The sequence below is a fragment of the Papio anubis genome, chromosome 18 (genome assembly GCF_008728515.1).
Source record: "Papio anubis isolate 15944 chromosome 18, Panubis1.0, whole genome shotgun sequence".
Taxonomy (NCBI): Eukaryota; Metazoa; Chordata; class Mammalia; order Primates; family Cercopithecidae; genus Papio; species Papio anubis.
This window is the reverse complement of record NC_044993.1, coordinates 64,282,421-64,293,705: the sequence shown is the minus strand read 5'-3', so window position 1 is coordinate 64,293,705 and position 11,285 is coordinate 64,282,421. Positions and strand designations below refer to the sequence as shown.

At 47.8% G+C, this 11,285-nt stretch overlaps 1 long non-coding RNA gene across 1 annotated transcript; it reads right to left on the bottom strand.

The window, feature by feature from the left end:
* Window positions 1-633: 633 nt before the first annotated feature.
* LOC103880302 lies at window positions 634-7,093 on the bottom strand. Its single transcript, XR_002519136.2, has 3 exons — window positions 6,499-7,093; window positions 5,811-6,046; window positions 634-1,247 (listed from the first exon to the last, which is right to left on the bottom strand). It is a non-coding gene; the product is annotated as an uncharacterized LOC103880302 (long non-coding RNA).
* Window positions 7,094-11,285: the final 4,192 nt, after the last annotated feature.

The window sequence follows — 11,285 nt, the reverse complement described above, 5'->3', positions numbered from 1 at the left end:
TTATTTACATTTCTCTCTCTTTTTTTTTTTTTTTGAGACAGAGCCTCACTGTGTGGCTCAGGATGGAATTCAGTGGTGTGATCTCAGCTCACTGCAGCCTCCGCTTCCTGGGTTCAAGTAATGAACCTGGCTAATTTTTGTATTTTTAGTAGAGATGGGGTTTCACCATGTTGCCCAGGCTGGTCTGGAACCCCTGACCTCAGGTGATCCGCCCACTTCAGCCTCCCAAAGTGCTGGGATTACAGGAGTGAGCCACTGCAGGTGACTCTCGCGAAGTTTTAACCAAGAAATTCCAACAAGTGAGCTTCCAACCTGAGGACTACCAACCAGAAAGGGTCCACTGAGAAAATTGCTCAGAGACTTCATCCATCAACGTGCGCAAGGAAATAATGAGATTTAGGGTCAGTGGCTTGGAGAGAAAAATGCTGAAAACAGCAACAGCAGCGATGATGGCCAGAGGAGGCCCGCCTCCTCCAGCAACTCTGTAAGTGACTCTTACCATTCAAGAAAGGTGCTGGTTCCAAGGTAGAGAGGGGGAGGGTGGGAGAGAAGATGACCCTGTGTGGGAAGGTGGGACGCCAGTGCTTTCTACGAATGTCTGTCTCATCCTTCCTGACCGCTACCGGGGCCCTTTACACGGCACATAAAAATCCAACTAGCGTCTCCCCAACAGACTCTTTCTGCTCAACCTGGCTTGTCTCTTCATAACTTTGAAGTGGCAGAGCAGCGTTTTTAATTAACAAGCCATGTCTCTATCCCACCGTACATTTATTTAACTGCACAATGCGACAACCAGGTACCTTCCGAGAAGGAGAGGAATTTTAAGAGGGTGGGAAGGGGGGCACAGGGGAGTCGCTTGAGGGTGTCAGATGAGCAGGTGCAGGCTTGTTAGTTGCTGTGAATGCATAAACCTCGTAAATTAATTTCACTGACGGTTCATTTTTTATTAATGTTTTCCTGGCCATAAAAAAGTAACACTCTATTCCCCTGAATAGAAAAGACACATTCTCGGGAAGAGGATAGATTCAAATATTATATGACGACCAACCCACCTCTCTGCCTTCCCCCATCCATCCTCATTGTGTCATTTTTCTCTCCAAGCCACTGACCAGAAATCTCATTATCACTTCCTTGTGCACGTGGATGGATGAAGTCTGCAAGAGATTGTCTTCATAGACCCTTTCTGGTTGGCAGCTCTCAGAGGTTCTCAAAAAAGGATCTCAGATCATTCCAGTGGGGGGCAGGACCTGTTGGGAAGGGAGGCAGCTGGTGGGTCATAGAAGCCCTGAACCAGGGACTAGGGAAGCAGATACAAGTAACCCTCAGACCACACACTTGTTGAGGAGCCCAGAGCAAGACACTGGCCTGTCTAGTCATTGGTCCTTCCTGTCAAGGGAAAGAAATGATATATGGGCCAGGCACAGTGGCTTACCCCTGTAATCCCACCTTGGGAGGCCAAGACAGGCGGATCACTTGAGGTCAGGAGTTCAAGACCAGCCTGGCCAACATAGTGAAACCCTGTCTCTACTAAAAATACAAAAATTAGCCAGGCGTGGTGGCACGAGCCTGTAATCCCAGCTACTCGGGAGGCTGAGGCAAGAGAATCGCTTGAATCTGGAGGCAGAGGTTGCAGTGAGACGGGATCATACCACTGCACTCCAGCCTGGGCGACAGAGCAAGACTCCGTCTCAAAAAAATGAAATAAAATAAAAATAAATCTCTTTCTCTCTGCATGTACATCCTGTCTCTGTTTCTCTAGAGAATGCTGACTAACACAAAGGTATCTCACACCATCAATCAATAAATGATTTTAGGCTGGGTGTGGCAGCTCATTCCTGTAATCCCAATATTTTGGGAGCCTGAGGCAGGAAGACCTCTTGAGACCAGGAGTCAGATTCACCTAAGTAACATAGCAAGACTACCTCCACAAAAAAAAATAAATAAATAAATAATAAGAATAAAAAATAAGCACAAATAATCTTTTTTGAGACGGAGTCTCTCGGGCCTTTGTCAGCTTTGGTGGCTGGAGTGCAGGCCGGATCTCAGCTCTCACTGTGCTCCGGGCCCCAGGCTTCTGGCCTATTCTCCTCCCCTACTTTCAGTTCTCCGAGCAGCTTGGACTACAGGAGCCCACCTCACCACCTAGCTGGCTTTTTTGTATTTTTAGTAGAGACTTGCTCTCTCTCACCCATGTTAGCCAGGATGGTTCAGACTCTGGACCTCGGATCCACCACTGGCCTCCCAAAGTGCTGGGATTACAGGCTTGAGCCACTGGGCACCGGGCGGATCAATAATCCCATAGACTCCACAGCACCAAACAACTGCCATTTGACCATTTTCTTCTTTAATAACATACTTGCCCACTAGTTTTCCATCTTTTTTCTTTTTATTTTTGATTTTTTTGTCACTCAATAATCTTTAATTCATTTTCATAATTTCAGAGATTTCAAAAAAATTACAACATTTAATGACCTTAGGAAATAAAAATAACTAAGAAAAAGTAAAAGAAATAAACAAAAAACAAAAACAAAGAAGAAAACAAAAATAAAGAAAAATTTTTAAATTACTTTAGTCTTTTTTTTTTTTTTAATTTTTTTTTTTTTTGAGACAGAGTCTCACTCTGTCACCCAGGCTGTGCAGTGGTGCAATCTCATCTCACTGCAACCTCTGCCTCCCGGGTTCAAGCGATTCTCCTGCCTCAGCCTCCCTAGTAACTGGGATTATAGGAGCCCGCCACCACGCCTGGCTGATTTTTGTATTTTTAGAAAAATTAGAAAGAATTGAGAGAGAACCACTCCGGGGTTGTTCAACCTTAAAGTTTGTGATTCTGTTGCATTTTCACAACTCCAGGCATAAGTTTAAACAGTAGGTCATGGGGGGAGTGGGGAGGGCTCCTGCAGATTAAATGCAATCAAAAGCCCAATTTCTTGTCTCTGAATTATAATTACATAAGCGCTGTGGGCAATCTTCCATTATAATCAGCTATAATTGGTAAAGGAAGGCCTCACTAATTCCAAAACTGCCATGGAAGAAGGAAACATCTTGTATCTACCAGAAAAATTTTGAATTCTGAAGCATATTAAAGTAAAGCTGTTTGTTTCCCCTTCAAGTGTGTGCACTGAAAATAAACAACCAAGCATGGCCAAGCAGGAGCCGGTTCAGACCTGCTTGCTCCATAATAACCTATTTAGATGTAACTCATCTGTTCTGCTTCACGAGCTTAGAGTGCAGTATGAGGTCACCAGGCTTTTTAATATTCAAATTAAATTACTCTGGGAGCACAAATTGGTTCAACCTTTTTGGAGGGCAATTTTTGATAGCACCTCCCAAAATGTGAAATATGCTTACCTTTTTAACTCAGAAATTCTACTTCTAGGAATCTGTCCTGCAGAAATACTTGCACCAATACATGATGACCTAAACGATGTTTCCTGCAGGGTTTTATGGAAAAGAAATGGGAACGACTTGGCTGGGCACAGTGGTTCACGCCTGTAATCCCAGCACTTTGAGAGGCTGAGGCAGGTGGATCACCTGAGGTCAGGAGTTTAAGACCAGCCTGGCCAACATGGTGAAACCCCATCTCTACTAAAAAATACAAAAATGAGTCGGGTGTGGTGGCAGGCGCTTGTAATCCCAGCCACTCAGGCGGCTGAGACAGAAGAATCACTTGAACCCGGGAGGCGGAGTGTGCAGTGAGCCAAGATCGCACCACTGCACTCCAGCCTGAGCGACAGAGCAAGACTCTGTCTCAAAAAGAAGAAAGAAAGAAATGGGAACGACGCGATTGCCAATTAGCAGGGGATTGGTTAGAAGGAACGAGGTGGATATGTGCTTGTTTCAGAAGACCTTAAAGACAAGTGTGCAGTGATAACACAAAGTAACCAAGCCACACAGAAAGCACAGTGACATTTATGTTTAAAACTATGCCATCCTACCTATTTATATGTATCGACATGGATATGTCTGTATCCCTATCTACATACATATATCTATGTCTATCTTGGTCTATGTCTTGAATTCTGTATCTACACACTTGTCTGTATCTATATCTACTCTGTATTCACAGTAGAGCTATCTATCTATATCCATCTACGATCTATTATCTGTCTATAGCTACATCCATATTTACATAAAAGTCTGAAAAAGCAAATGTCACCAAGAGACAAAATGAAGGTTATCAAAAGACAACTTTTGGTCAGGTGCAGTGGCTCACGCCTGGAACCCCAACACTTTGGGAGGCCGAGGCAGGTGGATCACCTGAGATCAAGAGTTTGAGACCAGCCTAACCAATATGGTGAAACCCTATCTCAACTAAAAACACAAAAATTAGCCAGGCATGGTGGTGGCACGTGCCTATAATCCCAGCTACTCGGGAGGCTGAGGCAGGAGAATCATTTGAACCCGGGAGGCAGAGGTTACAATGAGCGGAGATCGCGCCATTGACTCCAGCCTGGGCAAAAAGAGGGAAACTCTGTCTCCAAAAAAAAAAAGAAGAAGAAGAAAGAGAGAGAAAAAGACAACTTTCACCTTTTTTTTTTTCTTTTTTGAGGCAAGGTCTCACTACGTTGCCCAGGCTGGTCTGAGGTACCTGGGCTCAAGGATTCTCCTGCTTCAGACCCCGCCGAAGTGCTGGGATTACAAGTGGGAGCCACAGGGCCCCACCAACTGTCACTTTTGACTCCAAATCTTTCCATGCCGAGTTATTCTGTACATGTGTATATTACCGATGGAATTTTTAAAAATCAGATGGCCCTGAGTCCCATCTTGCCAAGTCACTCTTCCTGCTCCGGAGGACCCCGCCATGATCACACACAGGAATGTGTGCTGGGTGGCGGTGGTCAATCCTGTCGGTGTCACAGGACAGACAGAAACAGGGACATGTGAGCGGCCTGTAGAGGAGTCTGGGCAGTGCACACCATCCCTGAGGTCTGGCTGCCACATCCCAGGACCGGCTCTGTCCCCTGAAGGAAAACATCCGGCCTGGTGCACAGTGTGTCTCAGGCCTGCTCATGCTCCTGAAAGGGACTAGGAAGTAGGGAACGGCTTCTGGGAGGGAGCTTTCATGTGTTTCTTGGGGCCCTGAGTGTGGGGGCAGGACAGCTGAGGAGGACCCGGCAGCAGCTGAGTCCAGGCTGGGCCAAAAAAACGCCACCACTGCATTGTCTTACATGAGTCGAAACTCACAGTCCAGAAAGAAATAAGGACATCTCGGCTGGGCGCAGTGGCTCATGCCTCTAATTCTAGCACTTTGGGAGGCTAAGGCGGGTGGATCACCTGAGGTCAGAAATTCAAGACCAGCCTGACCAACATGGTGAAACCCTTCAGTACTAAAAATACAAAAATTAGCTAGGCATGGTGGCACATGTCTGTAATCCAAGCTACTTGGGAGGCTAAGGGCAGAAGAATCGCTTGAACCTGGGAGGCAGAGGTTGCAGTGAGCCGAGATCTCGGCTGCCACTGCACTCCAGCCTGGGCAACAAAAGCAAAACTTCGTCTCAAAAAATAAAGAAAGAAGGACGTCTCATCCTGAGAAGGTGGTGGCTTGCACCCATGATCCCAAAAGGGCTTGGACCCCAGAAACCTCTCTGAACTTAGACACAATCCTGGGAGAGGAGCAACCCGGGGACCCTGTAGACAAGAGCAACTGCACCAGCCCAGGGGCTGAGGGTTCAGCTCAAGCAAAAAGTGATCAGACCTGAAGTTTCCTTTCCTAGACACACACAAGCACTGTATTAGTCAGTTCTCACACTGCTATAAAGAATACGACCTGATAGTGGGTAATTATAAAGGAAGAGGTTTAATGGACTCACCATTCCACAGGCTTTACAGGAAGCATGGCTAGGAGGCCTCAGGAAACGTGCAATCATGGTGGAAGATGTCAAGGAGGCAGGCGCCCTCTTCAGGAGGCTGCAGCAGGAAGTGTGTGTGTCAGCGCAGCAGAAACTACCGTTTATAAAACCATCAGATCTCGAGGGAATTCACTCACTATCGTGAGAACAGCATGGAGGAAACCGCTCCCAAGATCCAATCACGTCCTTTCCTCGACCTGTGGGGATTACAGTTCAAGATGAGATTTGAGCCGGGCGCGGTGGCTCAAGCCTGTAATCCCAGCACTTTGGGAGGCCGAGACGGGCGGATCACGAGGTCAGAAGATCGAGACCATCCTGGCTAACACGGTGAAACCCCGTCTCTACTAAAAAATACAAAAAACTAGCCGGGCGAGGTGGCGGGCTGAGGCAGGAGAATGGCGTGACCCCGGGAGGCGGAGCTTGCACTGAGCTGAGATCCGGCCACTGCACTCCAGCCTGGGTAAGGGAGAGAGACTCCATCTCAAAAAAAAAAAAAAAAAAAGATTTGAGTGAGGACACAGAGCCAAACCTCATCAAGCACATACAGAGGCACACACATGCACACACACAGATATGCACACATGCTCGCACACACATGCTCACACGCAGGCATGCACACACATACACACACACATACGCTTATGCATACCAGTGGTCAAGAGTAGCCAGAGCCTCTGTCCCAGAAGCAGACTGTGAGAGGGAAATTCAAGTGCCAGTTGCTTATGATCCCAAAAACACAGCTAGAAGAAAGGAAATGAGACGGGAAGGGCGGTTAGTACAGGATGTCCCTGTATTGTCAACGGACCACTCTCTAAGGACAGAGAGCCCTACCCGGAAGGCTGGGGAGCTGGAGTAGTTACCCAGCAACTCCCATCAGCCACTGATGGAGGATGCTCCCTGAGGGCAGGACCAGTGCTAACCCCTCTGTTATAATAGTTTGCTAGAGCTGGCATAACAAAATACTGCAAATTGAGTGGCAGGTGTAGACAACAGTCATACACAATTCATTATGTCACAGTCCTGCAGAATGCAAGTCCAAGATCGAGGCTGAGAATCTGCACTGCACCTGTCTCTCAGCCTCTGGTCACTTGCCAGCCCCCACTGCTCATCAGCTTGTAGATGCATCACCCCCATCTCTGCCTCCATCTTAAGGCGGCGTTCTCCCTGCATATGTGTGTCTCTCTCTGTGTCCAAATTTCCCTTTTATTTACTTATGTATTTTTTGAGATGGAGTCTTGCTGTTGTCGCCCAGGCTAGAGTGCAATGGCACAGTCTTGGCTCACTGCAACCTCTGCCTCCTGGACTCAAGCGATTCTCCTGCTTCATCCCTCCTGAGTAGCTAGGATTACAGGCACCCACCACCACACCCAGCTAATTTTTGTATTTTTAGTAGAGATCGCACCTGGCCCAAATTTCCCTTGTTTTTGTTTTGTTTTGTTTTGAGATGGAGTCTCGTTCTGTCACCCAGGCTGGAGTGCAGTGGCACGATCTCGGCTCACTGTAACCTCCCCCACCCAGGTTCAAGCAATTCTCCTGCCTCCGCCTCCCAAGTAGCTGGGACTACAGGCATACACCACCATGCCAGACTAATTTTTTGTATTTTTGGTAGAGACGGAGTTTCACCATGTTGGCAAGGCTGGTCTCGAACTCCTGACCTCAGGTGATCCACCCACCTCGGCCCCCCAAAGTGCTGGGATTACAGGCGTGAGCCCCCACGCCCAGCCAGAATTTCCATTTTTATAAGGACATTGGGGTGGGGGGCCAGGCATAGTGGCTTATGCCTGTAATCCTAGAACTTTGGAAGGCCGAGGCAGGAGAATCGCTTGAGACCAGGTGTTCAAGACTCCCACTCTACAAAAAAAACATGCAAATAAAAAAGCCAGGCATGGTGACACGTCCCTGCAGTTCCAGCTACTTTAGGAGACTGAGGTGAGAATACTGCTTGAGCCCAGGAGTTCAAGGCTGTAGTGAGCTGAGATTGTACCATGGCATTCCAGCCTTGGCAACAGAATGAGACCCTGCCTCTAAAAAATAAAAAATCAATCAGCAAGACATTAGTCAAATTGGATGGGGACTTACCCTAGTGACCTTAACTCAACTTGATCATCTGCAAACACCCTATTTCTTAATAAAGTCAAATTCACAAGTACACAAGTACAGGGGTTAGGACTGCCACAATTTTTTTTTTTTTTTTTTTTTTTTGGATTCAGAAGCTCACTATGTCACCCAGGCTGGAGTGCAGGGGTGAGATTTCAGCTCACTGCAACCTCCACCTTCCGCGTTCAAGTGATTCTCCTGCCTCAGCCTCCCAAGTAGCTGGGATTACAGGCACGCACGACCACGCCCAGCTAATTTTTGTATTTTCAGTAGAGATGATGTTTCACCATGTTTCCCAGGCTGACCTTGAACTCCTGACCTCAAGTGATCCACCCACCTTGGCTTCCCAAAGTGCTGGGATTACAGGCGTGAGCCACCGTGCCCAGCCAGGACTTCCACATTTTTGTGAGGTCACGGTTCAAGCCAAAACGCCTCCCTCCCTAGCAGCTCCAGCAAAGAAGGCCCAGTGTGGAGCAGCACAGGCTCCCGGGTACTCGCAGATGGAAGGTCCTGGGATGGGACCAGGGGGACTCGGGCAGTAGACCAGCGGCATCTGCTGTGGCCTCTAAGCCCACGAGTATATGAGTGTATTCTCCTGGCTACACTTCCAAGGCAGCGTAAACTGGGTTAAAGCTGAAAAGGCCATCCACCCTCAAGCATGACTAAAGGATTAAGAGTTGTATCTCAAAACCAAAAGCCAAGTGTGCGTTTGGGCCTCGGCTCCGGCCAGCTGAGCTGCCAAGAAGTTATCAGTGCAGATGAACTGCCTAATAACGGGAAGTGCCTCTTAATGGCCCTTCAAATCATTTCATTAAAAGTTGCCGTGATGTCTCCAGCAGAATCCGAGTCGTGCTGGGAAGGCCATTAGGTTAATCAAAATACGAGGACAGCTCACCATCTACTCTTAATTAACAAATTAGGTCCCACTGCCAACTCAGCAAAATGGAGAGCTGGCCTGTGACCCTTGGGGCAGTCGGAATGCTCAGAGCACCCTTCCATCACTGACTGCCAATCAATCAGAGCCTAATGCAGAACCTCGGCCTGGGGCGACAGGATTATCCTCACTGGAAGCGGATCGGCAGGGCTCCAAGATGGCACTTTTACCGGCAAAATCTCTGCCCCGCTCCCCTGTGTGTGTGTCTCTCATGCTAAAATGCAAGCTCCATAGGATGACAGGTTGCTCCTGTTGGCCTGGGACTGAGAAGCCGCCTGGGACACCGGACCAGCGTTGCTGAAGCCAGAATGGTCCCAGGCAAACCAGGACAGTCACCAACACTCTTGCTTCATGATGGGAGGGACTTGGTGTGCTTTCATTGTGTTTTTTCCCCTGGGGCTAAAACAGTGCCTGGCACACAGTGGACATCAAAGTATATTACTGAGATCAAAATATGAATGAGTAAATGAATTTCTTTCTTTCTTTTTTTTTTTTTCTTGAGACCCAGTCTCACTCTGTCACCCAGGCTGGAGTGCAGTGGCACAATCTCCACTCACTGCAACCGCCACCCTTGGGTTCAAGCAATTCTTGAGCCTCAGCCACCCGAGTAGCTGGGATTACAGGCTCCTGCCACCAAGTCCGACTAATTTTTGTATTTTCAGTAGAGACGGGGTTTCACCATGCCAGCTAGGCTGGTTTCAAACTCCTGACCTCAAGTGATCCTTGGCCTGAGCCTCCCAAAGTGCTGGGATTACAGGCATGAGCCACTGCACCCCATCTTTTGTTTTTTGAAACGAAGTCTTGCTCTTGTAGCCCAGGCTGAAATGCAGTGCAGTGGTGCCATCATGGCTGACTGCAGCCTCGACCTCCTAGGCTCAAGGGATCCTCCCACCCCAGCCTCCCGAGTAGCTGTAACCACAGGTGTGTACCACGTCCAGCTAATTTTTTATAATTTTTGTAGTCTCACTATGTTGTCCAGGCTGGTCTCAAACTCCTGGGCTCAAGTGATGCTCCCGAGTCAGCCTCCCAAAGTGTTGGGATAAAAGGCATGGGCCACCACACCCCACCATGAATAAATGAGTCAATCTCCCCTCTGCCTAATCCCACAAGGTAACCAATTCCAACAGCCTGGAGTATAGTCTTCCATGTTTTTCCTTATGCCCACAAAAACACACACAAATAAGCATACCATACACATAATATGGAACCTCTTGCCACCTCTGACAAAAAAGGAATCATGATACAGACATGATTCAGCAATTTACTTTTTCACTTAACACTGAGCAGTCCATCTCTCTCCAGATCTCTGCACATACGTCTGCCGAATTCCTTTTCATGGGGCGTGGTTTGCATAACACTGCATGTGCCATAATTTATTCTATTATTTACCTATTGATAAAGTCGTCTTTCCAACTTTTTCCAAGGAAAACAACACAGTAATGTCTTTGCACACATATCTTCACATGCAGGTGATTGTGTTTCTATCAGGATAGATAGGATAGATTCCTAAAAGTCAAGAGGACTTTGGGCTTTTTTTTTTTTTTTTTTTTTTTTTTGTTGAGACAGAGTCTCGCTCTGTCACCCAGGCTGGAGTGCAATGGCCTGATCTTGGCTCACTGCAACCTCCGCCTCTCAGGCTCAAGCGATTCTCCTGCCTCAGCCTCCCAAGTAACCAGGACTATAGGTGCCTGCCACCACACCTGGCTAATTTTTGTATTTTTAGTAGAGACAGGGTTTCACCATGTTGACCAGGCTGGTCTTGAACTCCTGACCTCAGGGGATCTCCCCACCTCGGCCTCCCAAATTGCTGGGATTACAGACGTGAGCCACCACACCCAGCCAGGCATGTTTAATTTAAATAGACATCAGGACTCACCTGAGTTAGGACAAGGCAAAGAAAGGTCACCCCAGTCCAGCAGGACTGTAAGGTAAGAAATCCAGGGCCGGGTGCAGTGGCTCACGCCTGTAATCCCAGCACTTTGAGAGGCCGAGGCAGGTGGATCACCTGAGGTCAGGAGTGCAAAGCCAGCCTGACCAGTGTGGTAAAACCCCGTCTCTACTAAACACAAAAAAATTAGCCAGGTGTGGTGGCACATGCCTGTAATCCCAGCTACTTGGGAGGCTGAAGCAGGAGAATTGCTTGAACCCGGGAGGCAGAGGTTGCAGTGAGCCGAGATTGTGCCATTGCACTCCAACTTGGGCAACAAGAGCGAAACTTCGTCTAAAAAAAAAGAAAAGAAAAGAAATCCAGCAGTTAAGGCCGGGTGTGTTGGCTCATGCCTGTAATACCAGCACTTTAGGAGGCCAAGGAAGGCGGGTCACCTGAGGTCAGGAGTTCAAGACCAGCCTGACCAACATGGTGAAACACCAACTCTACTAAAAATACAGAAATTAGCCAGGTGTGC